At 44.6% G+C, this 26198-nt stretch overlaps 1 protein-coding gene across 4 annotated transcripts in view; it reads left to right on the top strand.

The window, feature by feature from the left end:
- The window catches only part of LOC147705720 (sulfotransferase 1 family member D1-like), an 876537-nt gene that overhangs the window by 38311 nt on the left and 812028 nt on the right, over positions 1 to 26198 (top strand). For 2 of the 4 annotated variants that reach the window (XM_086932154.1, XM_086932156.1), the window contains exon 1: positions 10973 to 11461. The exons of the other annotated variants lie outside the window; for them this stretch is intronic. The gene's annotated coding sequence lies outside the window, so the exon portion shown is untranslated. Of the gene's footprint in view, positions 1 to 10972; positions 11462 to 26198 lie in introns of those variants that run through there. 4 annotated transcript variants of the gene reach the window in all.

Genomic DNA, 26198 nt, shown 5'->3' with positions numbered 1-26198 from the left:
AAGCTTTTTGGGGACCTTGTGAAGACTTCTGGTCTTTACCTTTCTCCCCACCATTTTTATCTTGCTTCTTTTGGCCACCACCTTGGTTCTGTACCTTCTGCTTCACCCTGGTTCTGACCCATTTGTCCGCCTTCTTTCCCGATTCTTGGGGAGAGGTCAGATCAGAGCCATTCAGGTGCTGATGCTACAGCTGGTTCTGACAGTTATTAAGAATCTGTTATCTCATGAATAGAATATGCAATCCTGTATAGTCATTCACTTTACTGCCCAGTAACCAGCCCTCCAGAGCCTTAGTAGCACAATCTACAAAGTCAGTCCAGTCCTGAGTCTGTGCCTTCTTGGTATCTCTGAACTGCAACCTATACTGTTCAGTGGTTAAGCCAAACCTGTCTATCAGCACACTCTTCAGGACATTGTAATTATCAGCATCCTCTTCTCTTACAGTGAAGAACTTGTCTCTACCTTTGTCTGCAAAGGAGAGCCACAAGATTGCTGCCCACTGCCCCTGGGGTAACTGCTGTACTTTGCAGGTCCTCTCCAGTGGAGTAATACATTTGTGAATGGCATCCCCAGTCTGATAGGGAGGGACAATCTTGCTTAGGTTTCTATGGTCATAAGACCTATACCTACCACTAGGGATATTGCTGCCACCATGGGGCTCAAGTCCCATCTTTTGTCTCTCTCTTTCAAGAGCTAGGGTCTCCTTTTCTAAGGCTATTTCTTGTCTCCTTATCCTAAGCTTGACTTCTCTCATTCTAGCTTCATGCTCCCTCTTCTCAGGGGAGGTCCCCCTACTATGAGAAGAGGCAGAAGACCCTATAGATGTGCCAGAATGGTCAGATTCCACTGAAAGTGATCTTTCCCTTCTAGGCACACCACCAGGTCTATTTGGGAGGATGGGGAGGCCTATTCTGGCCTTCCTCATCTCCAGGTAGACTTGGATTCCCCAGGTTGAGTCTAATGACACCCACCTGAGCTGCATCATCATCATCAGGGTCCTGGTGGGGCATCCCACTAAGGCTCTCCTCTTTTGATGTCTGCACCCCTCTCCATTGCCTATCTTTTCAGGATCTGATGCTTTTTTCAAGTCATCTAACACCAATATGTCTATTAGGCGTTAGGTAGTGGGAATATGTCCTTGCTTTATTTTTCTTATGGCACACAGACCCTTTAAATCTTGGAAGGAGAATGTGTCATATTTAGATGTCTGCCCTTGGCTGACATCTGGCAGAGACCCACTAGGTCCTGCCTTTAAAGCCATGACTAGTGAGGTGTGGTGTGTGCACCTACCTACACTATTTGGTTTCCTACTAAACCTCCCTAGTAGTTGTAGTCAGGGTGTGCTAAGCCCTTATCACATACAACTCCTAAGTTCAGTAGAACTTATTGTATTTAGGCTTATTTTATATGTACCTACTGGTACCTTTAGAGATTTTTCAAATGATATTCTCAAGATTATCTGGTAAAACAATGCAAGCTGGAATCCCACACGCTGCACACCAATGTGAGAAGTTGGCCTGGCATATGATGTCCACTATTCTAGTGTGGAACTTGCACCAGTCCAAATAACCCTTATTGATGGTAGGTTTAAGCGAACCTTTATAGAAAGCTGTCCTAGTGGTAGCTGTGGAGAGCAGCCTTCAGGCTAAGTCTTGAAGGAATGTAAAGCAGCTTTTTTTTACCAGTCTATAATCTCTTGAATGATCAAATGAAAGCACACCACACAAGGTATATATCAAATATATATATGTATTTATTCAAAACACAACCCCTCTAGTCTCTTTATGAGGCTAGAGGCCAAAGAACAATACAAGGCACTTAATTTTGCATACACTTAATTGCACAGTATACGTTTTGCCCTAGGGGCATCACAAACCATATACTAAAATAGTGGTATAAGAACGATGTGAGGGATAGAAGTCTGGCCTTGGGACTGTAGAACCACTGGGACTACCAGGAACCACCCAAGGTAGGGACCCAGGAGACCGATGGGGGACACATGCAGTGTCTAAACAGAGCCGCGAATCAATATTGACTTTCTATGGAGAACGAACAAGTTATAATTTTAAAGATTAAGGACACAGATATGAACTCCGATGGAACCCTTTTAGACTTAGACACTTCGAGAGTCAAGACCCATGAGAGAACTGGAGTACTCGTGTTACCTCACCCAAGGAAGCCGGGTGCATAGGTGTCTTTTGGTGTCGGGTTTCGTCGTCAATTCCAATGGAGAGCTGCGAAGAAGTGCAGGTGACCAGAGGAAAAGTGTCCGGGTGGATCCAAGGGTGGATCGGAGATGCGAAGAACCTGAAAGCAGAGGGGACAGAGTTTGGGTCACTAGCCAGTGACCAGGATGGCTACAAGAAGATGCCAGTCGATGTCGGGTGCTTTAAAGTGAAGTAGGTGAAGCTTGACTCTTCAGCCAAGAGGACCAGGAGGCGTTGACGACAACCAGAAGCTGGATTCTAGCTGTCCCACAAAGGATGTTGAGTGCTGCAGTATCAGAATCCGAATTTGACCCAACAAGCCTTAGCAACAGCAACCCATGCAAGATGACAAGATTGGCTTTGGTGCAGACCAGCAAGGTATGAGTGACTCACTCTTTGGAGAGGAGTTAGAGTACGTCTGGAGCAACCAGGAAATCTCAAGAAACAAAGGATTGTCCTTCGTGGGGACCCACTAGCCAACGGACTAGGGATCGCGAAGGAGCCTCGGGCTGCAGTGAAGAAAGGGGACTCACGGAACACTCGTGGAGTATAGGCCTCACAGCTTCGGTGCAAAAGGTTAACAGGGCAAGGACATTAAATAGCCCAATGGACAACTTTGGGAAACTTCGGGAAATAGGTGCAGTTGCAAAATTACAGGATGCCTAGGAGTTCCTGTCCCAAGTCTCTCGTGTCAGCTACAGGTCTCAGCTTTGCTGGGGACTCGTGTCAGCCTCGGAGATAACTGGAAGTCTATTTCCTGTGTTGCAGATTCTTTGAGATCCAGCAGGAGCCTAAAAAATGCAGACCAGTGAGATGCTCTTTGCTGCCTGTTTGAACAGGAGGTCACTTCTTGACCCCAAGGGAGATTTCTTCCGTCTTCCAGTCGATATGGAATGTCGAAGGTCTAAGATTTTTTCCTCAGAGTTTCATCCAGAGTAATCTAAAGTCCTAGTGACTGGGTTCCTATACTTATACCAAGTTTAGGGGTTGGACTAACTCTAGGGTCCCACCTATGGGAGGACCTGGGCAGAGTGCCCCAGCAACTGGTTTCAATTGGGAAATGCATTGCGCACCTTGTGTGCCCCAGGCAGTGTCTCAAAAGCATTCACTGAATGCAACTCACCCTGCCCCAATACACTAAAGCCTGTATGGGCACCTCCCTGGATTGGAAATCTATTGTCCAGGCCTCCCCTGCTGAAGTTTAGTCCAGCAGCAGGAGGTCAGACTTGTGTCTGTGGCAGCAGCATCTATTTTGTGGTGCTGAGGCTCTGTTTAACTTTAACCGAGTATACCAGAGTGTACATGTCTTCTTCCTCTAGAAGGGTGGAATGCTACCCCCGCTGCCAGAACTGGCTGGGGGTAGTATTCCAAAGTGTTTGACACCAAACACGAAATGTATTGATAAAGCCAAACCAAAGTTAGCTTTAACCGCGAGGATTATAATGCACTTAAGAGTATATGGTATGGCTATATCATAGAAGAGCTATAAGGAGATATTTCTGAAAGCTGCAGAGGGGCTCAGCTCATGCTAGGGCACCCTCTCACACAAAACCAAGCACTCTGCCTTCAGGATTGTCAAGGCCTGCCATTAGAGTGACTTATAGGTTAATATGTGTCTATGTGTAAAGGTAGATATAGGTATACTATATCTCAGTAAGGAGTGCTTAAACCACCTTTCCCAGGCTGCAAGTGCAGACCCGTGGTGCCATTTTGGAAGGCTTTCCAGGGGTGGCATAATACATGCTTCAGCCCCTGGTAGGCCTCTGGGGTACCTATGCCCGTGGTACCTAAGGTACCATATACAGGGACTCACAAAGGTAACCCAGTAACCAATCTGGTATGTACCTAATGTACATGGTATCTATATTGGGAGAGAGAACAGCTAGGCTGTGGTCGTGATTAGCAGGGCCACAGCCAGACTAAAGTCGAAAAACCAGTGAAACACAGCAAAAAGTGGAGGTAACCATAGGAAGCAGGTCCTACTCTCCTACACCCTTCTCCTTCTCCACCTTGTGTGGTAATCTGGGGTAGCGTCCTGAAAATACCCTACCCCTCAGGACCTAGGCAGTGTAGTAAAATAGGTGTTTTTCCTTTCAGAGCCCATGCATTGCCCATCTATGGCTTTCTTATAGATGATGAATTCTTCTTTCCACCTTGACCAAGGTACGGGTGGATCACCCTTGGTTAGTAAAAATTTTGCTGTAGGGTCAAATAGCATTTTATGTATGTATAGGAGAAGGTAAAGGAATAAAAAAATATGAATTTGCCCTGTAATACTTTTGTTCTAAAGAAGTTATGAAGCTGATAAACCAAAAATATGTTTAAACTAGCTTACCCGTCGCGCGTTGCTGCGATCTCAGAAGAAAGGAAATTTAAGGAAACTTGTTATGATAACATTCAATTTACTTTGTGTCATTTATATTGAAACTCATTCATTTTAATATGGAAAACATTTTAAAGTGTTGTTTTAATTCTGTTTATTTATTCGAGTGCTTGTGGATACACAGTTAAAAATTAATATAGAAAAAAATAAATATTTGATTTTGAACCCCCCCCGAAGAAGTTAGGACGGGCGCCTGTATAAAATCTGGTGCCCTTGGAAAGGGTCAAGGAGTTTGACTACCTAGGCATTCGTCTAACTGACACAATGCAGTGGAACTCCCATCTCCCAAAAATTTTATTGAGTCATAAAAGGGTGGTGGGGACTCTCCTAAAAGAACAGCGGTCATCCTCTTTTAAACCCATTGCGCCTGTGTTGGATACTTATACGGCGAGAGGCGTTAGTGCGGCTCTTTATGGGGCTGAGCTTTGGGGATCCTTGAAGTTGATCAGTTATCCTGCTCAGAGCATACATTTTTGAAGGACCTGATGGCTCTCCCACAGAGCACTCCCACTCTACCCTTGCTCTTGGATATGGGTTGCCGCCCAATCAATGATCAGGCAAAGTTATGCCCCCTTCTACTCTGGGCCCGCTTATGGAGAGTTCCCGAACTTGATAGTTATGCGGAAGGGTTGAAGGAGGTTCTATCGATGTCTGGTTGGCCAAAAATAAGGTGGCTGAGGGACGTCAAATCCCTGCTTGGGGAGCTGGGCCTTGGGGAGGCTTGGCAGACTAGAACTGCCCCCCCTAAGTCTGCCCTGAAGAGAGTCTATTGGAACTGGGTAGGCGGCAGGAGAAACACTGACCACAAGCAATGCAGATCCACCAGTGAATTCATTATGGTGAAGGATGTGGCCCTCCGAGAACCCTATCTCGACATAATTTCAAAACCTATAGATAGGGCTTTGTATTTTAAATTTAGGACAGGAGTACTTCCATTGGGCGAATTGACCGACCGTAGGAAAATCTCGGCCCAAACTACACCTTTCTGCCCTTTTTGTGCACTTAGGATTGAGTCGGTGCCCCACCTCCTATTTGAGTGTCCTGCTTATAAATCTCCACGATCTAGGTGGTTAAAACCCCTGTGCAAGGAGCTGGGTACTAGATATTACACTGTGGCTTTGCGAATCTTCAAGTCCGACACCCGGCCCTTGTTCGTTTGTGGTTTGGCAAAGTTTTTAGGCTGGGCATGGGTTATCAGGTCAAAAAGGCTTAATGAAATTGTTTAATTTTGGTCATTATGCTAGACCGTCTTAGCTAATTTATTGATGTCAAACGTATTGCATTAATTTATGAGTGTATTCATATGTGTTGGCTTTTTATCTTTTTATCCTGTTGTATGTACTGCTTTTAAAGATACGTTTTTATCGAAATAAAGCATATTTGACTTGACTTGACTTGGATACACAGTATTTTTTGCTTTTCCGTCTGGTGCATACACAAATAAATCAGAAGGTTTTCCGACGCGTGAGCTGGCCACATACAGTTGTCCATGTGAGAAGCACAGATTCTCCAAATCTAGTCCACACACTTCCAGCGATTGTCCTTGTTCTTTGTTGATGGTCATTTCAAAAGCGAGTCGCACAGAAACTGTAAACGTTCAGTATTGGAAAGATTATGAGGGCCCTGGAGGGCCAGGGGGCCGGGGGGCCGATATTTAACAATTTTTTGTTTTTTTTTGCCAGAAACCTTTGCAGGAGTGTACTCAACAACTTTTAACAATTTTTTTATTTTTTTACCAGAAACCTTCGTGGTAGTGTACTCAACAACTTCCCAAAGTTTCATGCCGATTGGATGAATGGTGTAGTAATGCATAAAGGACAAACAGACAGACATACTTTAGTTTTTATATATATAGATAAAACAGTAGTTATCAATAAACTGTAAAGTTGTGGTTAAACACACAGGCTAGTGCGATGACGGAAAGAGGCTTGTCTGAGTGCGTGTTCTTAAGAATGTTGAATGCAGGCTTCAGAACGTGCAGCTGAGCACATTCGGAAAGCAAAGGTGAGTGTCAGAGTGCGAGCGGGTTAGTGATCCATTGCCTCGTTCTTGTTTTCTTTTGTTAGTCCACTTGCTCCTGTTGTGTCAAACCAGCTCACAATAAGATCCAAAAAAAGATACATCTATTTAAGCGTGAAACGTCGCTCCCGGTGAAAATCCAAAGAAAGGCAAAGCGGCTCAGAATAAACACAGGTAGCTGAGTTTAGCAATAAAAAACAAAAAAAAAGAAAATGCAAAAAATGTCATGGATCCAAGAAAAACTCTGTTGACATGCTAAGGTGTAGACAAGAGTGGTCCTTTGGCTCCTTGACATTATTGAATACTCCAAACTCAAGGTGTAGAAATAAGTGTAGATTTATTGGCAGCACAGCAAGGGCATCCGCCCACGTTAAGCTCCAGATGCAACTGGAGAAACAGCGTAGAACAAATAATAGTCAGCACCCCACGCAGAATGTAGAACACAATATAAAGGTATACAAGGCGCATGCCAAAGGAGGCAGCCAGCATGGATGATGTCATGGTATTGCAGACATGAATGTGGTAATGGAATGTACATTACACGAAAGTGTGATCTAAAAGGAGATATTATACTTTAGGCTTGGATGATGGTATTGACCAAGCCTCTACATCCACTGAAATAAGATATCCTCTTGGTTGTGAGATGTTTAATCCAACAATGATTAAACACCCACACAATGGGGAGTGGTGGCCAATGTACCACATTTCAAAATATAAAAAATGTTGGGTCAGGAAATACTTTAGATGAGGAAACCCACAATTTACTCTTGGCAGAGTGTCCTAGATTCTCTACCGAAAATAAGGTTTGTAGTACTCCTAACCTGGACCTGGATATTATTACATTTTTACTCAAATCTGGAAAGGACCCAAAATAAAAGGGATTGAGAAATACTTTAAACAATGTCAGGATACATTGGTTGATGTTTTGGGACCTCTCACCCACATTTTGAATATGGCAGAGGAAGCCAAATGTATGGATGGCAGAGTTAATTTTGAACTCTTGAGAGGGGCACAACAAACCATCTGTTTACTAGGCACTGCTAACTTGAATCTTATCAAAGAGAGATGCAAAGCAGTGATTTTGGAAATGAATCCAAAATTGGCAGATTTGTCAGCATGAGAGGACGTTGTAGACTCGAAAGGCCTTTTGTCTGGTTAAAGGTTCTTCAAATCATTAGGCAAATATGTTCCCACTTTCTCTTCCTTTAGTAAGGCTCAAAATAATAAGTGCAGAGTGTTTGCATCAAGAGGTATTTTCCCCAGCCTGCCATTCTGGTCTCGTTTAGGTCCGAAAATTTTACCCAAGATACCGGAATTTACGGTACTTATGGTAGAGTGGCTATGGAAGGGGCTACCGCTCAAGCCAAAATTTCTATCCCATAGAGGGAGAACCTCAAGGACTCGTGGAGGGAGATCAAGACCACAGGTTCTCAAGGTGAGTTGTCTTGGTTCTTCCCTATTAAAGGTCGGGGGAAGGTTACATTTTTTGTGCACAAGTGAGGAGAATTCTGGGTTTTGAAAACAGTTAATGGTTTCAAGATAGTCTTTGTGAAAGAACGAGTACAGGTAAGGCAACCAAAGGAATTAAAGTTAGACACAGAATATATGGTTTCAATAGACACAGAAGTAGCACAATTAATGGAGAAAGGGGCTTTGGTTAGTGTTCAGACCTTGGAAAAAACAAGGTTTTGTGAGTACTGTTTTTTTGGTAAAGCAAAAGGATAGGAATTGGCGTCCAGTAATACATTTAAGAGACTTGATTTTCATCTGATTTACAGGCATTTCAAGAAGGATGGGATCCATCTTTTAAGGGACCTTTTGCAATCAAAAGATTTATTAGTAAAACTAGATCTCAAGGATGCATATTTCACTATTCCAATGGACAGAGACAGAAACATCTAAACTTTAGCTGGAGGGGTATCTTGTACTAGTTCGTATGCCTTCCTTTTTGTCTGTTTTTGACTCCTTGGTGTTTCACCAAGGTGAGATGTCAAGTGATAGCCTTCCTGAGGGAAAGAGGCATGTTAATAATCTATTTGAACTATATTTTGCTCATGTCCTAGGACAGAGAGGAGCTTCTAAAACACTTGAGGTCAACTATAGTAACACTAGAGAGCCTTGGTTTCATAGTCAACAAATTCGGAATTTCTAGGCTTCCAGGTAGATGCTATGTTGTCACAACTTATTTTACCACAAAAGTGTAAAACCGTAAAGACAGAGATAGAGTTGCTTTTGTCAAAGGAGGAATTCCTCTTGAAAAATCTTGGAAGAGTATTGGGACTTTTGCTTTCTCCATTCAATCAATTTCTCTGTAGGGCTCCCTTGCATTATAGAGCCCTACAGAGGTTGAATGTATGGGGTTTAAGAAGAGGTCTATGGTATGGGGACACTCTTTTTCTTTCTTTAGAGGCTATGGAGGATCTGGAGTGGTGGTCAAGGAATTTGAAGGCATTGAACAGCAAGGCTGTTTTTGAAATGTGCCAGATCAAACTCTGGAATCCGATGTCAGCAATCTAGGTTGGGGAGCAATACTGAACAGTTTAGAAACAGGCGGGAGGTGAAATTACTCCATATAAATTGTTCAGAGATGTTAGGAGCACTCAATGCCTTAATGAGTTTCAAGAAATTGTTAATGAACACTGTTGCTTTACTGTAGTTAGACAACTTCACAGCTGTAACTTATATAAACAGTTTGGATGGCTCGAGGTCAAATGTTTTGCAAGACAAATTTGGTATTTCTGTTGGAACAACAAGATTGTGGTGAGAGAAAAATGTATCCCAGGCATACAGAATGTGAGAGCAGATTGGAATTCCAGATGCCTCAAAGATTACAGCAATTGAAAATTAGATCTAGTAGTATTCCATCAGTTTCATAGTATTGGGGTCCCATTCAGGTTGATTTGTTTGCAAGCAGATTAACCTTTCAGGTTCCCATTTGCTACAGCTAGGGACCAGGTCCATGAGCTTTATCAGTGGATGCCTTTCTGCAAGACTAGGGTACAGTGGGAGGTTATGCCTTTCTATCTTTCTCCATGATTGAAAGAGTTTAAATGAAAGTGAGAATGAAAAGTTGCAGTGTGATCCTAGTAATTCTTTTTTGGAGATCTCAGGTATGGTTCCCCTGGGCGATGGAGCTAACAGTAGCTATTCCCTGGCTAATCTCAGTGTCTTTAGGTCTTCTGAGGAATTAAGAAAGAGAAGAGCACCCTTTAGTGTTAGAATAGAAAATAATCCTTTTTGTATGGAAGATGTCAGGTGTTCAGGCAGATCTTCAAGCCTTTCTGGAGAAGCTTCAGATCTATTGGATGAATCTTGGGCCCCAGGAACTCGGAAAAGGTGTAGGGTTTTATGGAAGAAGTGGTGTGCTTGGTGTATGAAAAGGGGCTTCAATCCGGTAGAAGCTCTTGTCCCCGAGGTAGCCAATTATTTAGCGTCCCAGTTTAATTTAGGACAGTCCTAAAGAACAATGAACTGTTATATATCAGCCATCTTTGCTAGTCATGCTTTAATTAATAATCTTGCAATTGGCATTGGGTCGCTAATTAGAAGAGTAATGAAGGGTGTGAAAATCAAAAGGCCTCCTAAAGCTCATTATGAATCTCTTTGGGATGTAAATTTAATTTTCAAACTATTTACTAATTGTGATGGAGCAAGGTTTTGTAGAAAAGAAACTTGCTTGGAAGCAATCCACTCGTTTAACTCACTAACAAAGTTATTAATCATGTTTCGTGAATAACTAATATGCACCACATGAACACGTGGCTTAGTGAAGCTTGCGTATGTGTGTACTAATGCAGATAACAATGAAGACGGACTAATACCTCTTTAAACGGGGAACAGTTGTGCGCATGCGTCAACTGCATCTACGTAGTCTGACGATTTAATGCTCGTAGAGAAATTCTGGCGTATAAGTAAAAGACACTAAAATGGAGTTTTGAAGACTCACGTACATGGCATCTGCTTATCTAAACTAAATCGAGTGGTTTTACTAATGCTAATACAGGAAAAGGATATTAATAAATAAACTGGAATAGAGTAAAGGTGGGTGGTACACCGTGCAAACACTTTCTTTAGAAAGTAACACCTGTCTTTTGACTTTCATCATTAGTGTGTATTTGGGCCTATCTTGCATAACCGGGTTGAATGGGGTGACGCGAAGTCCGTGCATGCCCACTGAGTGAAGCCATGAAAGCCATGACTGTGCAGTTGAAAGGGAGCCAAGATTGAGTGTTACAGCATGGGAACGGATGGTGAAGAGTTCAATGATGAAGTCACTTTTTCAAAATATTATTATATTGTTTCAAAGTGAAATGTGAAAGCATATGAGAATAACATTTATGAAAAAAATTAAGGGGATGGGTTTGCGAACAGTGGTTGAACTGATGTTTATGACATGCAAACATGGTGTGATAGAGCTTCCTCCTTCGTCTGACCAATGATATTTCGCAATTATACGATATTGAAACTATAGTGGGTGGAACATTCAGAACGAAAGGTATAATTAAGATAGCTTTAGTTAGTTAGTCATATCTGAGAATGCTGGATCAGAAGAGAGCGTGAGATGCTGATGTTGCCGGTGAAGAATTGAAGAAGTGCAGTGCAGGCAGGAGGGAGCTGATTACAGAATCTGAAGCAGAACTTTCTATTCCTGAATTAATTGGGTTGGATCAGAAGATTGCGGAAGAATCTCGAGGAGGAAGAAAGTGTCAGAGAGGGGTGGGGCACAACCGTCGGTATTCTAGAGAGGTTAACTATCCTGTCCTGATTCCTGTCCTGAAGTCTTTGTCTCCTGATCTATCCCAAGGGACCTTTACCAGCCCTTTGGCCAGGGGGTTGGTCTTCCACACCATTGGTAAATATAATTTCTTGTTATTTGCAGATGTTCTTTTCTCTCTGTCCTCCCCCTTTCTGAGGATTGATTATTGTTTGAGTCTGAGGTAAATGTTGTTTGGATTTAATTAATTGAATTTTCTCTCCTGTGAATGATGGTTACTGCACTGTAATTTTGAGATCGTTCACGTACATTTAATTTAGATAAAGATTTAAAACTTATCTGAGTCTGTGGTTATTTACTTTAAGTAAAAGGGTAGTTAAAGTAATGTTAATCCCATGGGCGCAGCCGCGATTCTGCACCTGTGCGGTGCTTTTCGAAGTGGGCGGGTTTATGACGGCCCCCAGCCATCATCAGCACACGAGCCCCGTGATGCATGACGGCTGGGGGCCGTCGTCAGCATCGAAGGGGTTAATTATCACCATCAACTAGGTCAACTAATGGTCCATCGACCAGAGGAAAGAACTTCTTGATCAGTGAAAGGTTAGTTAGGAGTATTAAATAACTAATCCTGAATATTATAAAAACATATAAAACTTTGTCAACCAGCGATTTACTCAAAAAGTCAGGTTATGTGCCCAGGTGAGTATTTGGTAATAGAGTATCTGTTGTTGGTGGACCGCTGGATCAATTGGTCATGTAATAAGTATCATACTTTAAAGCAGATTTCTATGAAATTAACAATTTTTCTTTGTTTGATCTCATTCAGGGGAGTTTCTGATGTTAATCCTCCAGAAATTTCAAATAGGTTTTACTCTGTAGAGGCGGTGTAGATTTTGATATTTGGAAGAGAACCAAAGGAATGTCTCAATCAATTTTCTAGCCATTTTTCAGTGATTGTGAAAAAGTTTGGGTGGTGAGTTGTATGAAGGCTTATGAGAGCAAGATGTCTTCGTTACGACCACATGCGTAAGAACAATTGCTAGTGTCTTATGTTAAACCTTATAAAGCAGTGTCTACTGTGACATTAGCCAGTTCTGTATGTTCTGTCAGGAATGAATCTCGTGTTGATCTTTTAAGGTTTGGTGCCCATTCCTTCAGAGGGGCAACGGCTAGTAAGGTATTCTGGTCAGGTGGTTCCTTGACGGAAATTTTCAAAGCAATGCATTAGTCACATGCTAATACTTTTGCCAAGTTTTATTTAAGACTAGTGGACCATGAAAGTGGTGACGCACTTAACAGTTTTAAACGTGCATAGTGGTAGTCTCCGATCTTGTAATGTAATTGTCGGAGGGAAAATTAATTGTGGACAAGAGGGGTCAGGGGGCCTGGCGCAGCAGCTCAGAAGCCGCGCTGGGGAGACCGTGAGAGAGAACTAAGGGAAATGGGACAGCTTAATTTGCACCGGGGTAGTCCTGGAACTCTTGCTCTAAAAACAGGAATAAACGGATATATGAGCCTTGGAGACTGTTTCTGAAAGTTGAACAAATTTTATTAGAAGACACAGCTTCTAGAAATATTCAAAGATAGCATAAAAACCACATAGTACTTGATCATGCTCCTAGCATTTTCTTGAAAGTCACATGGACCAGCTTGGATTTACTAAGTACAGTTTACAGCTGCTATGAGAGAGAGAGAGAGACTTATACTTTAAGAACACTGGTGAGTTTGCATAGAAAGTGTTAAGCACATATTAATAGGTACACTCACCACTCACTGTATGTAAGACATCCTGAAAGTACAAGTTTAAACACCTTAAATGCAGTGGAGATAAAACAAGGTCAGAGAAAACATAATATTTCAAATGGCGAAATATATCTTTAAATGCACAAAGGAAAAAGCATTTCATTACAGCAGAATATACCATAGAGGAGCAGAATCTAAGTACATGAAACAAGGGCTATCTCGAGTAACCCCTGGGAAAAACTCCTGTCCGACACCCTATGTGCAAACGAGGAGTAGTTCAACGATAATCTTGCGGACCACCCTTTTATATTGTTCAGGGGTGAGGAGCCTATGGTCACGCCATATCACGTCACCTCGAACCACATATCCCTCCATCGCCTCTCACGCCCCTGCCTGGTACCTTCCCATCATAAGAGCAAATGTGGCCCCTTCTCGTAATTGTGTGGCACGTACGCCAGCCTAGGCTGAATTCCTGCCATTCTGACTGGAAGTTTGTCATTAATCAGAAATGTGTTAATATTGCTTTGAAGGATTCTATTCATGCGTTAATGTGCCAGTCTGTGATACTGATTTGCCACATTTATCCTCATTTATCGGACAAGCTCGAGAAGTAGCTTGTGGTGGGAACTTCCCTTATCTCCGTTCACAGCTTTTAGGTGGGGTGCTTGGGGTGTGTTGCAAGAATAAGAAGGAACTTGAACTTTAATGCTCGTTAACCTAGCATACAGTGGGGTGGGGGCTATAAACAGGAGTGCTGAGCTTCGCAGAAGTGGAGCTGGCAGAAGCCTGGGTCAGACCTGCTTTTTGCTTCTGTTTAAGCTGAGAGAAAATGGCAGTGCTCAGGCGAATGTAACTGAGGCCTATAACTTCTAAACAGCAGGGCCTACTTAGTGGTCATGCTGCGCAAGTGATAAGAGTGTCCTAGGATAACTATGCAGTGAAATTATCTCCCTCTGTCATAATGGTGTTTCTCCAATTAGCATGCAAAGACATTCTTGATTCCATTGAAGACAACAGACTCTAACCTTATTCCACCCTCCTCACCTTTATAGTGAAAAATAAAATAATAAAATAATTTAAAAAAGGAGGAACAATATGTTAAAGTATTGTGTCAAGTAATAATTATTGACATGGTTTAAGTCATGATGATATATTGATTTGTTTAGGTAATTTGTAGCTTTATTTTTTCCAATCAATCAATCAATCACGTAACTTGTAAAGCGCACTACATACCTGTGAGGGTCTCAAGGCACTGGGGGAGGCGGGGCTGTTACTGATCGAAGAGCCAGGTCTTGAGGAGTCTTCTGAAGGCCAGTTGGTTTTGGGTCTGCCGTAGGTTGGTGGGGAGGGTGTTCCAGGATTTGGTGGTGAGGTGGGAGAAGGATCTGCCACCGGCGGTCATTCTTCGGATGCGGGGGACTGTGGCGAGGGCGAGGCAGGCGGAGCGGAGCTGGCGGTTGGGGGGTGTAGAAGCTGAGTCGCCTGTTGAAGTATGCTGGTCCGGTGTTATGGAGTGTTTTGTGTGCGTGGATGAGGAGCTTGAAGGATATCCTCTTGCTGATGGGGAGCCAGTGAACGTCTCTCAGGTGGGGTGTGATGTAGCTGCGGCGGGGGATGTCGAGGATCAGACGTGCAGAGGCGTTCTGGATGCGATCCAGCCTTCTCAGGAGCTTGGCTGACTTTCCTGCTTAGAGGGCGTTTCCACAGTCCAGCTTGCTGGTGAAGAGGGCCTGGGTGACCGTTCTTCTTGTTTTGGTGGGGATCTACTTGAAGATCCTGCAGAGCATACAGAGGGTGTTGAAGCAGGATGAGGAGATGGCGTTGACCTGCTTGGTCATGGAGAGGGTGGAGTCGAGGATGATCCACAGGTTGCGTGCATGGTCGGTGGGTGTCGGGGCTGTTCCCAGCATTGTCGGCCACCAGGAGTCGTCCCAGGCAGAAGGGGTCGAGCCGAGGATGAGGACCTCCATCTTGTCCGAGGTCAGCTTCAGTCTGCTGTTCCTCATCCATTCGGGGACGACCTTCATTCCTTCGTGGAGGTTGGTGGTATTGGAGCGGAAGGGGGGGAGTCGGATGCTCTGAGTATTGCTGGAGAGGAAGGATGTGGTCCAGTCCAGGGACTTCTCTTGGATCCGGGCATCGTGTCGGCGTGTTCGTAGTGTGCAGTGGCAGACTGTGTCGAAGGCGGCTGATAGGTCCAGGAGGATGGGGGCCGCTGTTTCTCCGTTCTCTAGTAGGGTTCTGATGTTATCGGTGGTGGCAATGAGGGCAGTTTTGGTACTGTGGTTGCTGCGGAAACCAGACTGGGAAGGGTCCAGGATGCCGTTCTCCTCAAGGTAGGGGGTCAGTTATTTGTTGAATATTTTTTCTGTGACCTTCGCCGAGAACGGGACCAGGGAGATGGGTCGAAAGTTCTTGAGGTCCTTGGGGTCTGCCTTGGGTTTCTTGAGTAAGGCGTTGATTTTGCTGTGTTTCCAGCTTTCCGGGAAGGTTGCTGTCTCAAAGGAGATGTTGATTACTTTCCGGAGATGGGGTGCGATGGCTGTGCTGCCTTTGTTGAAGATGTGGTGAGGGCATGGGTCCAACGGTAATCCGGAGTCGATGGTGTTCATGATCTCGCTGGTGTCCTTGTCGTTGATGCTGGTTGATGAGAGCACAAGTAAAGGTGGTGGTCATGGGGTCAGTGGTTGTCGGGGTGGTCGTGGCGTTGAAGCTGTCATGGATGTCGGTGATCTTGCGGTGGAAGAAGGTGACCAGCGAGTCGCACAGGTCTTACGAAGGCGGGATGTCGTTGATGTTAGAACTGGGGTTGGAGAGTTCTTTCACAATGTTGAAGAGCACTTTGCTGTTGTTTGCGTTGTTATCTTGGCGATCTTTGAATGAGGTCCTCTTGGTGGATCTGATGAGGTGATGGTGTCTGAAGGTGGCGTTCTTGTGGGCTGTGTAGCTGTCCGGTGTTCGTTCGCAGAGCCAGTTCTTCTCCAGTTTTCGGCATGTTCGTTTGGAGGAATGGAGGTCTTCAGTGAACCAGGTGGCTTTCTTGCTGGTGTGGCTGTTGGAGGGTGTCTTGAGCAGGGCGAGGGTGCAGTTGTCGATCCATTGTCTGAGGTTGTGGACAGCGGTGTCGGGGTCAGTGGAGTTGGCGAGTGGGCTCTGGGCGATGGTGGTGGTTAGCTGGTCTTAGGCGACTTTGCTCCAGCAGTGTCGGGGCATCTGTTGGGTGCGATGGTGCATGGTGGGCTTCCTAAAGGTGAAATGGATACAGTGATGGTCGGTCCAGTCAGGTTCGGTGGTGTGGTTGAAGGAGACGTGGGGGCTTGCAGTGAATATGCGGTCAGGCGTGTTGGCGGCAGCGTGGGTGGGTGTTGTCACGAGCTGTTTAAGTCTGAGGTTGGCAAGGTTATCGATCAGGATGGTGGAGTTGGTGTTGTTGTTGTTCTCGAGGTGGAAGTCCAGGTCCCAAGGAGGATGTAGTCCATGGAGGCGAGGGCTTGTGTGCTGACGAATTCGGCGATGGAGTCACTTAACTGTGGTCCGGGTCCACGAGGTCTGTAGGCAAGGGTTCCTCTGAGAGTGGTGTTGGGGTCAGGGTGGATCTGGAAGTGCATGTGTTCGGCGGTTCTGAGGGTGTCGTCGGTGTTGGTCGAGACTCTGAGGGTGTTCCTGTAGACAATGGCAACTCCTTACTCCATTGGTACGCCCCTGTGGGTGATCTTGTAGCCTTCCTGGATGGCTTTGGCGATGTCTGGTGCTGAGGCGGGGTTCAGCCAGGTCTCCGTCAGGAAGGCGAGGTCTGGGGAGGTGGCATGGAGAAGGTCTCAGAGTTTGATGGCATGTTTGCGGGCGGAGCGGGTGTTGAGGAGGATGCATCTGAGGTAGTTGGGTTCATTGGTTGGCGGTTTGGCTGGCCGATTGCTGGTGAAGCTGTAGTTTCGGCAGGCAAAGGGTCCTTAGGTGCGCTTCGGGTTGGCCCCGTAGCAGATGTGTTCTCGTCCGGAATTGAGTGCGTGAACGGTGCTGGCATCGTAGCGGAGTCGGGCATTGTGTAGTTTGCGGGCGCCAGGGGTTCTGGCGCTTGGCGCGGTCCAGGCGCGGATGGACTTGCCTTAGGCGCGACTTCGGCGTGCCAGCCCATGCAGCGGCTGCCATAAGAAGGGGAGGTGGGAGGGGGAGCAGCTTGGAGGGGGTGGGCGACGAATGAGCGAGTGGGGGCGGGACCGCAGGGGACGCAGCAGCAGGGTAAGCGGGACTGGTGAGGAACAGGGGGAAATATGGGCACAGCAGGCGGGCGGGGAAAATAGGAGCAGCACAAGTATACAAAGCGGGGGAAAAGACAATCACAGAAATGCAAGTTACACGGAAGAAAAAAAAACAGCTCAGTGGGGCAGGCAAGCAAGGATTGGAACAAACAGCAGCTTCTGGGACCCGAGCATGGGCACAGTCAGGTGGAGCTGCGTGGAATGCGGAGCGTCCTGCCTGGCAGCAGGATCAAGGGTCGCTTCTCCATAAGAATGGGAGGTAGGAGTGTGGAGCAGCTGGGAGGGGGTGGGCGACGAATGAGCGAGTGGGGGGTGGGCCGCAGGGGACTCAGCGGTGGGGAACGGGAGACTGGCGAGGAACTGGGGGCAAGATGGGCACTGCAGGCGGGTGGGGGAAGTAAGAGCAGCACAAGTATAAAAAGCGGGGGGAAAAACAATCACAGAAATGCAAGTTACACGGATGAAAAAAACAGCACAGTGGGGCAGGCAAGCAAGCCTCAAACTTACAGCAGCCTCTGGGACGGAGCACAGGCACAGTCAGGTGGAGCTGGACGGTGTGGGGAGCGACCTGCCTGGCAGCATGGTCAAGGGTCGGTCTTACTGACACACAGCGGCCGCCATAAGAAGGGGAGGTGGAAGGGAGGAGCAGCTGGGAGGGGGTGGGCAACGAATGAGTGAGCGGGGGGCGGGCTGCAGGGGACCCATCAGCGGAGAAAGCGGGACTGGCAAGGAACTGAGGGCATGATGGGCACAGCAGGCGGGTAAGGGAAATAATAGCAGCACAAGTATACAAAGCCGGGGAAAAAACGATCACAGAAATGCAAGTTACACGGAAGAAAAAAACAGTGGGGGAGGCAAGCAAGCCTCAAACTTACAGCAGCAACTGGGACTGGAGCACAGGCACAGTCAGGTGGAACTGCGTGGCGTGGGGATCGACCTGCCTGGCAGCAGGGTCAAGGTCCAGTAATCATTTTGTGAGTTTATCCTGATAAAGACAGATTATTATTTGTTTATTGAAGATATGGAGCTTCGTGGTTATCTCCACAGGATGTCAAGTTATTTTTGCTTCGTTGCAACCTAAAAAGAGGATGAAGACTAAGTGCACTGAATGCCCATATGTTTTAAACATTCTATGGTTTATGATGTTGTAATGTTCTTTAAAGGACTGCATGTTGGGGCAGCAATAAAGGTAATTGCCTAATGCTAGCCTCAGTTGTCTTTAATTAAATCAAGATTCTCTTTTCATGTTAATTGGTGAATCACCATTCTCCCTCGTCCTGATGTATCGAGGCATCTTGTGAGCATGTTTTGATGATTGGAGTAATGTTCAACTCGGATATGGATTTCAACATATATAGGATTGACAGGATAGGACAAATAAGGGTCGCTATTGTCTATCGCTCACACATTAAAGCAATCTTCTCAGAAATTCCTCATTTTAAAGAAGAGGCTATTTTGTTTACTTTCAAAGCTACCAGTACTGAGTCCCTTAATGGACTTCTAGTATATAGACCACCTGGACCTAGAAATACGTTAATTGAATCCATATAGACTGTTATGGAATCCTGTATGGCACGCAATAATTAAACCGTGTTGGGAGACTTCAATTTCCATTTAAAGGCCGTTGATAACATGGACACCAAGGAGCTAACAGACCGATTCCTTAGCCTAGGTCTAAAACAAATAGTAACCGAGCCTACACATACAGGTAAACACACCCTGGATGGCATTTTTACAAATCACCCACAGACACACTTTACTAAGACACTATCCTTACCTTAGACGGACCATAGTGCGGTCTTTTGTAAGGTCCATACCACCGGTCCCTTAAATAGAATTTTTGGCACAGACATATCAAAGACTTCACTTTCTTGGACACAAATAAACCCTCTTGATCTCCAGAACATGCTGCAATTGCAGAACAATATTTAGGCACCAATCCTGACCAAGCTGCGATACATCTCAATCGCTGGTTCGAACAGGCCGTGGCAAGCCTAGCTCCTGAAACTAGTATAAGAGCCAAAAATAAACTGTCCTCTGCCCCATGGTATAACACCAAGTGAAAAGACCTTAAAAAAATCTGCAGGGCCAAAGAAAGGCTCTGGAGAAAGGAATACTCAGAATACGATAAAAAGCATTATGGAAATGCCATAGCTAAATACAAGGAAGCTATAAACGAGGCAAAATCTACCTATTTCACTGAGAAAATTATGGCTTCCAAAAATACCTCTCGAGAACTCTTTAAGACAGTCTCTAAACTATCCAAGCTTGCCAATACTAAACATTTTAAATCAAAAAGTCAGTTTTGCAACAAACTTGCCAATTTTTTCCACGATAAAGTACTAAAAGTATTCAATGAATTTTCTACTGACATAAATGAGACTAGATTAGTAAGCATGGGCGGAAAATCCGTTCCGCTCGCGGATTTTGCGGATTTTCGGTAAATTTGCAATCCACGAACTCTTGCGAATTTACCGAAAATCCGCAAATTCGCATGCAGCGGATTTTTTTGCTTGGTGATACAATATTGCGGCGTGCGGCGTTCACTTACCGCCATTCAGCGTTTGCCGAGTTGTTTTTCTCGATATTTTGCGAGTGCTGCGCCATTTTGGATCTTGCTGCGGGATCCCGCGGGAGTTTGGCGACGCATCGGGAGAGTTCGCAATTGCGAACATGTAGATGCGTCGGACAGCAACAATCTCGCACTCGCGAAATTACAAAATTTGCAATTCTGCACAAGAAATCCACCAGCAAGCAGCATAAACCTTCTGAAAATGATGATTTTTATCAGAATAACTCCTCAGGTTGACATTTGCCTGCACTTTCTTTTGCAAGGAGTCCATTTTTGGGGGGGGGGAGAAGGAAGTGCCCCACAGAAAAACAAGTTTTGCAAAACTGAAAGCACTCAGCAGGTGCAAAAGTTCAAACTCATCATTAGTAACCATTCCCTGTAGTGCTTCCTGAGGGGCCCCTCCAGAGTTTAGTTGCCTACTTGCAACTATTCTATGACCCTGCTCTGACCCTCACAGAAGGCTCATAGAATAGCTACAAGTAGGCCACAAAGGTCCTGGGGAAATAAAATTGCACTGCAACAGAAAGCAAATTACAGATAAGGAAGCAGGTGCCAGACAGGAAGTTTAAATTCAGTGACACATTAATCAACCCCAAATTAATTCATGTCAGTTGAAGCAGGGCAGGTGTGCTTGCTTTCCCCCCCCCATAATCTACAGTGATGAACCAGAAATTAATTCATGTCAGTTGAAGCAGGGCAGGTGTGCTTGCTTCCCCCCCCATAATCTACAGTGATGAATCAGAGGGTGGCAGTGATGTACCAGAGGGTGGCAGTGGTGAAACAGAGGGTGCTGTGAACCTGTGATGATGAACCAGACGTAGAAACAACAAAGTCGCGACCGTTGCGAGCCGACAAGTAAGTTTGCAATTGTAAACTGGTACAAAACCCTCGCGAACTGGCAGAAACCCTTGCAAACACACAAAAAAATCCGCAAATTCGCGAGAGTTCGCAGATTTTGCAGATTGCGAATTTGCAAATACGCAAATTTGCAAACGCCACATTCTCAAAATTCGCCCATGCTTATAGATTAGTCGAATATCACAACAAACAAGGGCTTTGACTCATACACAGTAAAGCAGAGTCCAATACTAGAATAAACAACAGAAGTGCAAATACTGTGACTGATTTCACAGAAAAACAACTCAATTGGGACCCAGACTAACAATGACTCAATTGCTAGTCGGCTTTTGAAATAAATCAATTATATTTATTTATATATTTTCGGAATATCTTATTTTTTGTACAGACAAACAAACAATAGAAAGATACTTTGTGTATTTATATGTATATATATAGAGAAAAACAAACAGAAGATAAGCAGAATAAATTGCAAAGTAGGACAGGCAGTCCGTGTAGTGAACACAATCTTTCATACATCAGTCATTCCGCATTCACACTCAAATTCCTTCCATACCATAATCAACATTGTGCATGTGAGATAAAACGAACAAAAAGATCAATGAGGTCAGGCAAGCAAAGTTGAAAGCAAATCAGAGATGGCACTAAAAATATTGAAGAATACTCAATATCACAGCAATTGTATGGCAAACATAATATATACAATTCCTTTCTGACCAAAAAACCTAAACAACAAAAGGTACACAAGGTCGACGCGTTTCGAATCGGACCCTTTGTCCGATTCTCATCAGGACCAGAAAATCTGAAAAAAGGAAAAAATTCCCTTTAGTAACCTTACATTTACAGAGTCAGAACAGCGACCAACAAAGCCAAGCATAGCCTCCTACCTGAGTGTATTCAGTGTTAGGTCACGGGGGGTTGCTGTGGACAAAGAGTTAGCCTAAGGTTAGTAAATAAATAACTAACAAACCTGCAGTCATTTATGGGGTGTGCAGATGAAGAAATATACCTGAATCCGGTGTTGATAAAGCCAGGGAGACTGCGTTAAAAATAGGAGTCAGGGAACCATCTTGACAAGGCGCTTTTTATGTAAAGGCTGTGAACATGGAAAACATAGGCACCATGAGTTGTTTGCGATATAAGGAGGATAACGATGAGCTGGTTCACTAACAATAATGAAGCGCTAAATACCTCTGGGACGTGGAAGATTGCTCAGGGTCCCGTTCCAATTGTTTGTGTGAGAAGTTCGATCAGTAAATCACAGCCGCTGGCTGAAAGGGAACCGGGAGGCGCGTGTTAGTTCTTACGCTCGAACAATTGAAGGTGAAACTGAACGCCGCGCGAAACCTCATATCAGTATTACCTTGTGTGGACTCCTCTCGAAACGATAATCGGGGCGTCTCGCAAGCCGGTGTTCATGTTCCAGGTTCAAACCGGGCCATTGAATGAAGGCAAACGGTGCGCGAGGTTTCAGTCACATGGTCTCAAGGAGTCACATGGTCTCAGGGAGAGTTATGGGAGTTGTAGTTGCAAAGTAAAACAGAGGTGAATCGCATGATGTTTAGAGCACTCGAGAGACTTCAGAGAGTTCATTTAGCCCATTAAGGACCGTATCGAATTTTAGGATAAGGGTAGCTTCACGTTGGCACAGTTTTTCTTCGATGTCGCCGCCCCTTATGTCTAGATCCACCTTTGACAACACAGTCCATTTGATGTCCTGTTCCGTGTGTTCAGCAGCAGTCCAATGACTGACAAGTGGTGCATTTGCAACAACTTTTCTCACTCGGGATTTGTGTTGGCTGATGCGCTGCCTGATTTCCTGAGATGTTTTGCCAACATATAGTTTTTGGCAGGGGCATAGAATTCCATAAACGACATTTTTAGATTTACAGTTAGTGAATGTCTGGTGCCTCCAAAAAACACCATTGTATGAAAAGACGTCACCTTCAATCGTTTTGTCGCAACACACACAGGTGCCACATTTATGATGTCCCCGTATAGGCTGTAGGCCCAACAAATTTCTTAATGTGGGTGGTTCCTTTAAGGGGACTGCTGCACGAACTAAAAAGTTGGCAATGCTTTTTTCTTTTTTAAAAGCAAACAGTGGTGGTTGGAGTAAGCTATCTTCAAGGTGCCTCACTAAGTGCCAGTTCTGGTTGATGGCTTTCTTAAGTTGATTTGCGTGCGGGCAAAATGTCGTTACGCAAACTGTTCTTTCAAGACTTCGCTTATTCTTTTTCTCCAGCAGGGTCTCTCGTGGGGTCCACCATGCTCTACGCATGGCATTTTTGAGCAGTCTTTTAGGGTACCCACGATCCAAAAGACGGTCCAACAATTTTTGGGCATGATCAAAATATTCGTCTTTAACTGAACAATTACGCCTGATTCTTAAAAATTCGAGCGTAAGAACTAACACGCGCCTCCCGGTTCCCTTTCAGCCAGCGGCTGTGATTTACTGATCGAACTTCTCACACAAACAATTGGAACGGGACCCTGAGCAATCTTCCACGTCCCAGAGGTATTTAGCGCTTCATTATTGTTAGTGAACCAGCTCATCGTTATCCTCCTTATATCGCAAACAACTCATGGTGCCTATGTTTTCCATGTTCACAGCCTTTACATAAAAAGCGCCTTGTCAAGATGGTTCCCTGACTCCTATTTTTAACGCAGTCTCCCTGGATTTATCAACACCGGATTCAGGTATATTTCTTCATCTGCACACCCCATAAATGACTGCAGGTTTGTTAGTTATTTATTTACTAACCTTAGGCTAACTCTTTGTCCACAGCAACCCCCCGTGACCTAACACTGAATACACTCAGGTAGGAGGCTATGCTTGGCTTTGTTGGTCGCTGTTCTGACTCTGTAAATGTAAGGTTACTAAAGGGAATTTTTTCCTTTTTTCAGATTTTCTGGTCCTGATGAGAATCGGACAAAGGGTCCGATTCGAAACGCGTCGACCTTGTGTACCTTTTGTTGTTTAGGTTTTTTGGTCAGAAAGGAATTGTATATATTATGTTTGCCATACAATTGCTGTGATATTGAGTATTCTTCAATATTTTTAGTGCCATCTCTGATTTGCTTTCAACTTTGCTTGCCTGACCTCATTGATCTTTTTGTTCGTTTTATCTCACATGCACAATGTTGATTATGGTATGGAAGGAATTTGAGTGTGAATGCGGAATGACTGATGTATGAAAGATTGTGTTCACTACACGGACTGCCTGTCCTACTTTGCAATTTATTCTGCTTATCTTCTGTTTGTTTTTCTCTATATATATACATATAAATACACAAAGTATCTTTCTATTGTTTGTTTGTCTGTACAAAAAATAAGATATTCCGAAAATATATAAATAAATATAATTGATTTATTTCAAAAGCCGACTAGCAATTGAGTCATTGTTAGTCTGGGTCCCAATTGAGTTGTTTTTCTGTGAAATCAGTCACAGTATTTGCACTTCTGTTGTTTATTCTATAGATTAGTCGAATGCATGCCGGACGCATCAAACACATAAGTTCAATTCCCGACGCGGCAGGGTCTTGAGCTCAAAATGTCCACAGACTCGATAATTCTTGCCTCGGTGCCTACTCGAATCATGGGTTCACACTATGCAACTCTGGGCAATAGCTTGCTTAATCTCCACTACAGCCCCACCGCAATGGGATGCCTGGTCTTCACCTTGGGGATGCCCAGTAGGGGTTATCTTGCAGGGAAAGCCAGGACGGGTTCCCAAAGCAAGCGCTAAGAGTCCTGTCGGTGATTTGGCGCTATATAAATCGAAATTAACATAACATAACATAAGTGTTCCTAAAAAAGTTTACACATCTCACACAGGAAAAAGTTGAAAAATTCATCTTGACAACTCATTCAGGTTCCCCTTTGGACCCTTGCCCAGCCATGCAGCAGCGGTGCGTCCATTGGGGCGTAGGGGCGTAGCCCCACCAGCCACCATGGACCCGCATCGCGGCCGCTGGCCAATCTTTTATATAAAATACATTGCATTGCAATAGATCAGCTGCCGGCGGGAATTGCACACGGGGGGTGGCCTGCTGCAGCTTGAGTGACAGTCCACACTCAGGCTGCAGCAGACCGTCCCGCTGGGGAACTTACAGTGCGCATGGGTGCTTGTTTGCTGCCACAGCCCGGGTTTCCAAAGGGCGACAGGGCGAGCAGCAAATGTGCCTCCCTAGCCAATCCTGGCGCTGCTCCAGCGCCAGGATTGGCTGAGGACGGAGGGCGGGGTTTCTGCTCCAGTGAAGGCGCCAAGGTCCCAGAACTTAGAAGATGCAGGCGGCGCTGATCGGCGGTCAGGTAAGTTTTCCCTTCTTCATTCTAATTCCCCGGTCCCCCCTCCCACCCCCCGCAATTGTCTTTCTGATGTGTTGGATATCTGTCTCTCTTATAAATGAGATTTCTTGTGGCATTAATAATGGGAACAGCCACCTTTCACACGGAGCAACCACAAGATTTTAACTTCTTAAACTATGTCAAGACAAAGATAATTTTAATACGAGAAAATACATATAAATAAGAAGGAAAATTAAAGTCAAGGAAAGCAGACCATCATAGTGAGGTTATATCAGATTTGGTAATGCGGAGATACTAGAGTGAGGGCACGTCTGAATGGCGAGGGCATGTCTGTGGTGGCCATCAGATGTCCGAGTGAGTATGTCTGCTTGGCGAGGGGTTTCAGCAGTGGCAGTCTGCGCACTAAATGTAAAAAGACAAATGGAAAGATAATTCAGCTGAGAAAACAGGAAAGAGGTACTTATGCCTCACATGGAAGAATTAAACTGGACAGAAATTGAGATCGATGGCATAAGGAGAGTCTGTCAAAGAAAGACGCCTATGACAAGTATCAGAAGTGAGGTCAGGATACGATAAGCAATTCTAAAACAAAAGCAAAGTCAAGGGGGAACGATCCTCTACAGAAAACGAATACATCACTGGAAAATGGCTTAACTAATTTGGAGAATATTAAGACAAAATTCGTCGGGCTTAAAATGCAGCATTGCGATAACAACCTAAACTCTCGAGAATTCCAGGTGACCTGGATTACGAAAAAACTTAAAACAGATTTACTCCATCATTGAAATAAAAGGAGCATAGTGGGTACACTCCTCCCCCCAACCAAGAATGGCAACTTCATGCGTTTAATTCGTTTTTGACCTCTCATCTCTATAAACACCACCCAATAAATCGCCTATGTAACTGAGTCTAACCTACTTCTCTGCCCGCCCACCCAGGACTCCCCACTCTCAATCACATGAACAAATGTAGTGAACTCCAGGCTATAAACGTCCTTCCTTGCATGCACCCTGGAACCAAACAATCCAGACAATTAGTCCTATTACAACCACTGGCAACTATTAAACAAATGCAACCAATACCATAAAATCCTCAGATAACATGGAAAAGGCACAAATATGTATTTACCCA

The sequence above is a fragment of the Lissotriton vulgaris genome, chromosome 7, assembly GCF_964263255.1.
Source record: "Lissotriton vulgaris chromosome 7, aLisVul1.2, whole genome shotgun sequence".
Taxonomy (NCBI): domain Eukaryota; kingdom Metazoa; phylum Chordata; class Amphibia; order Caudata; family Salamandridae; genus Lissotriton; species Lissotriton vulgaris.
Note: the sequence above shows the minus strand (reverse complement) of the source record. Positions and strands in the feature narration are given on the sequence as shown.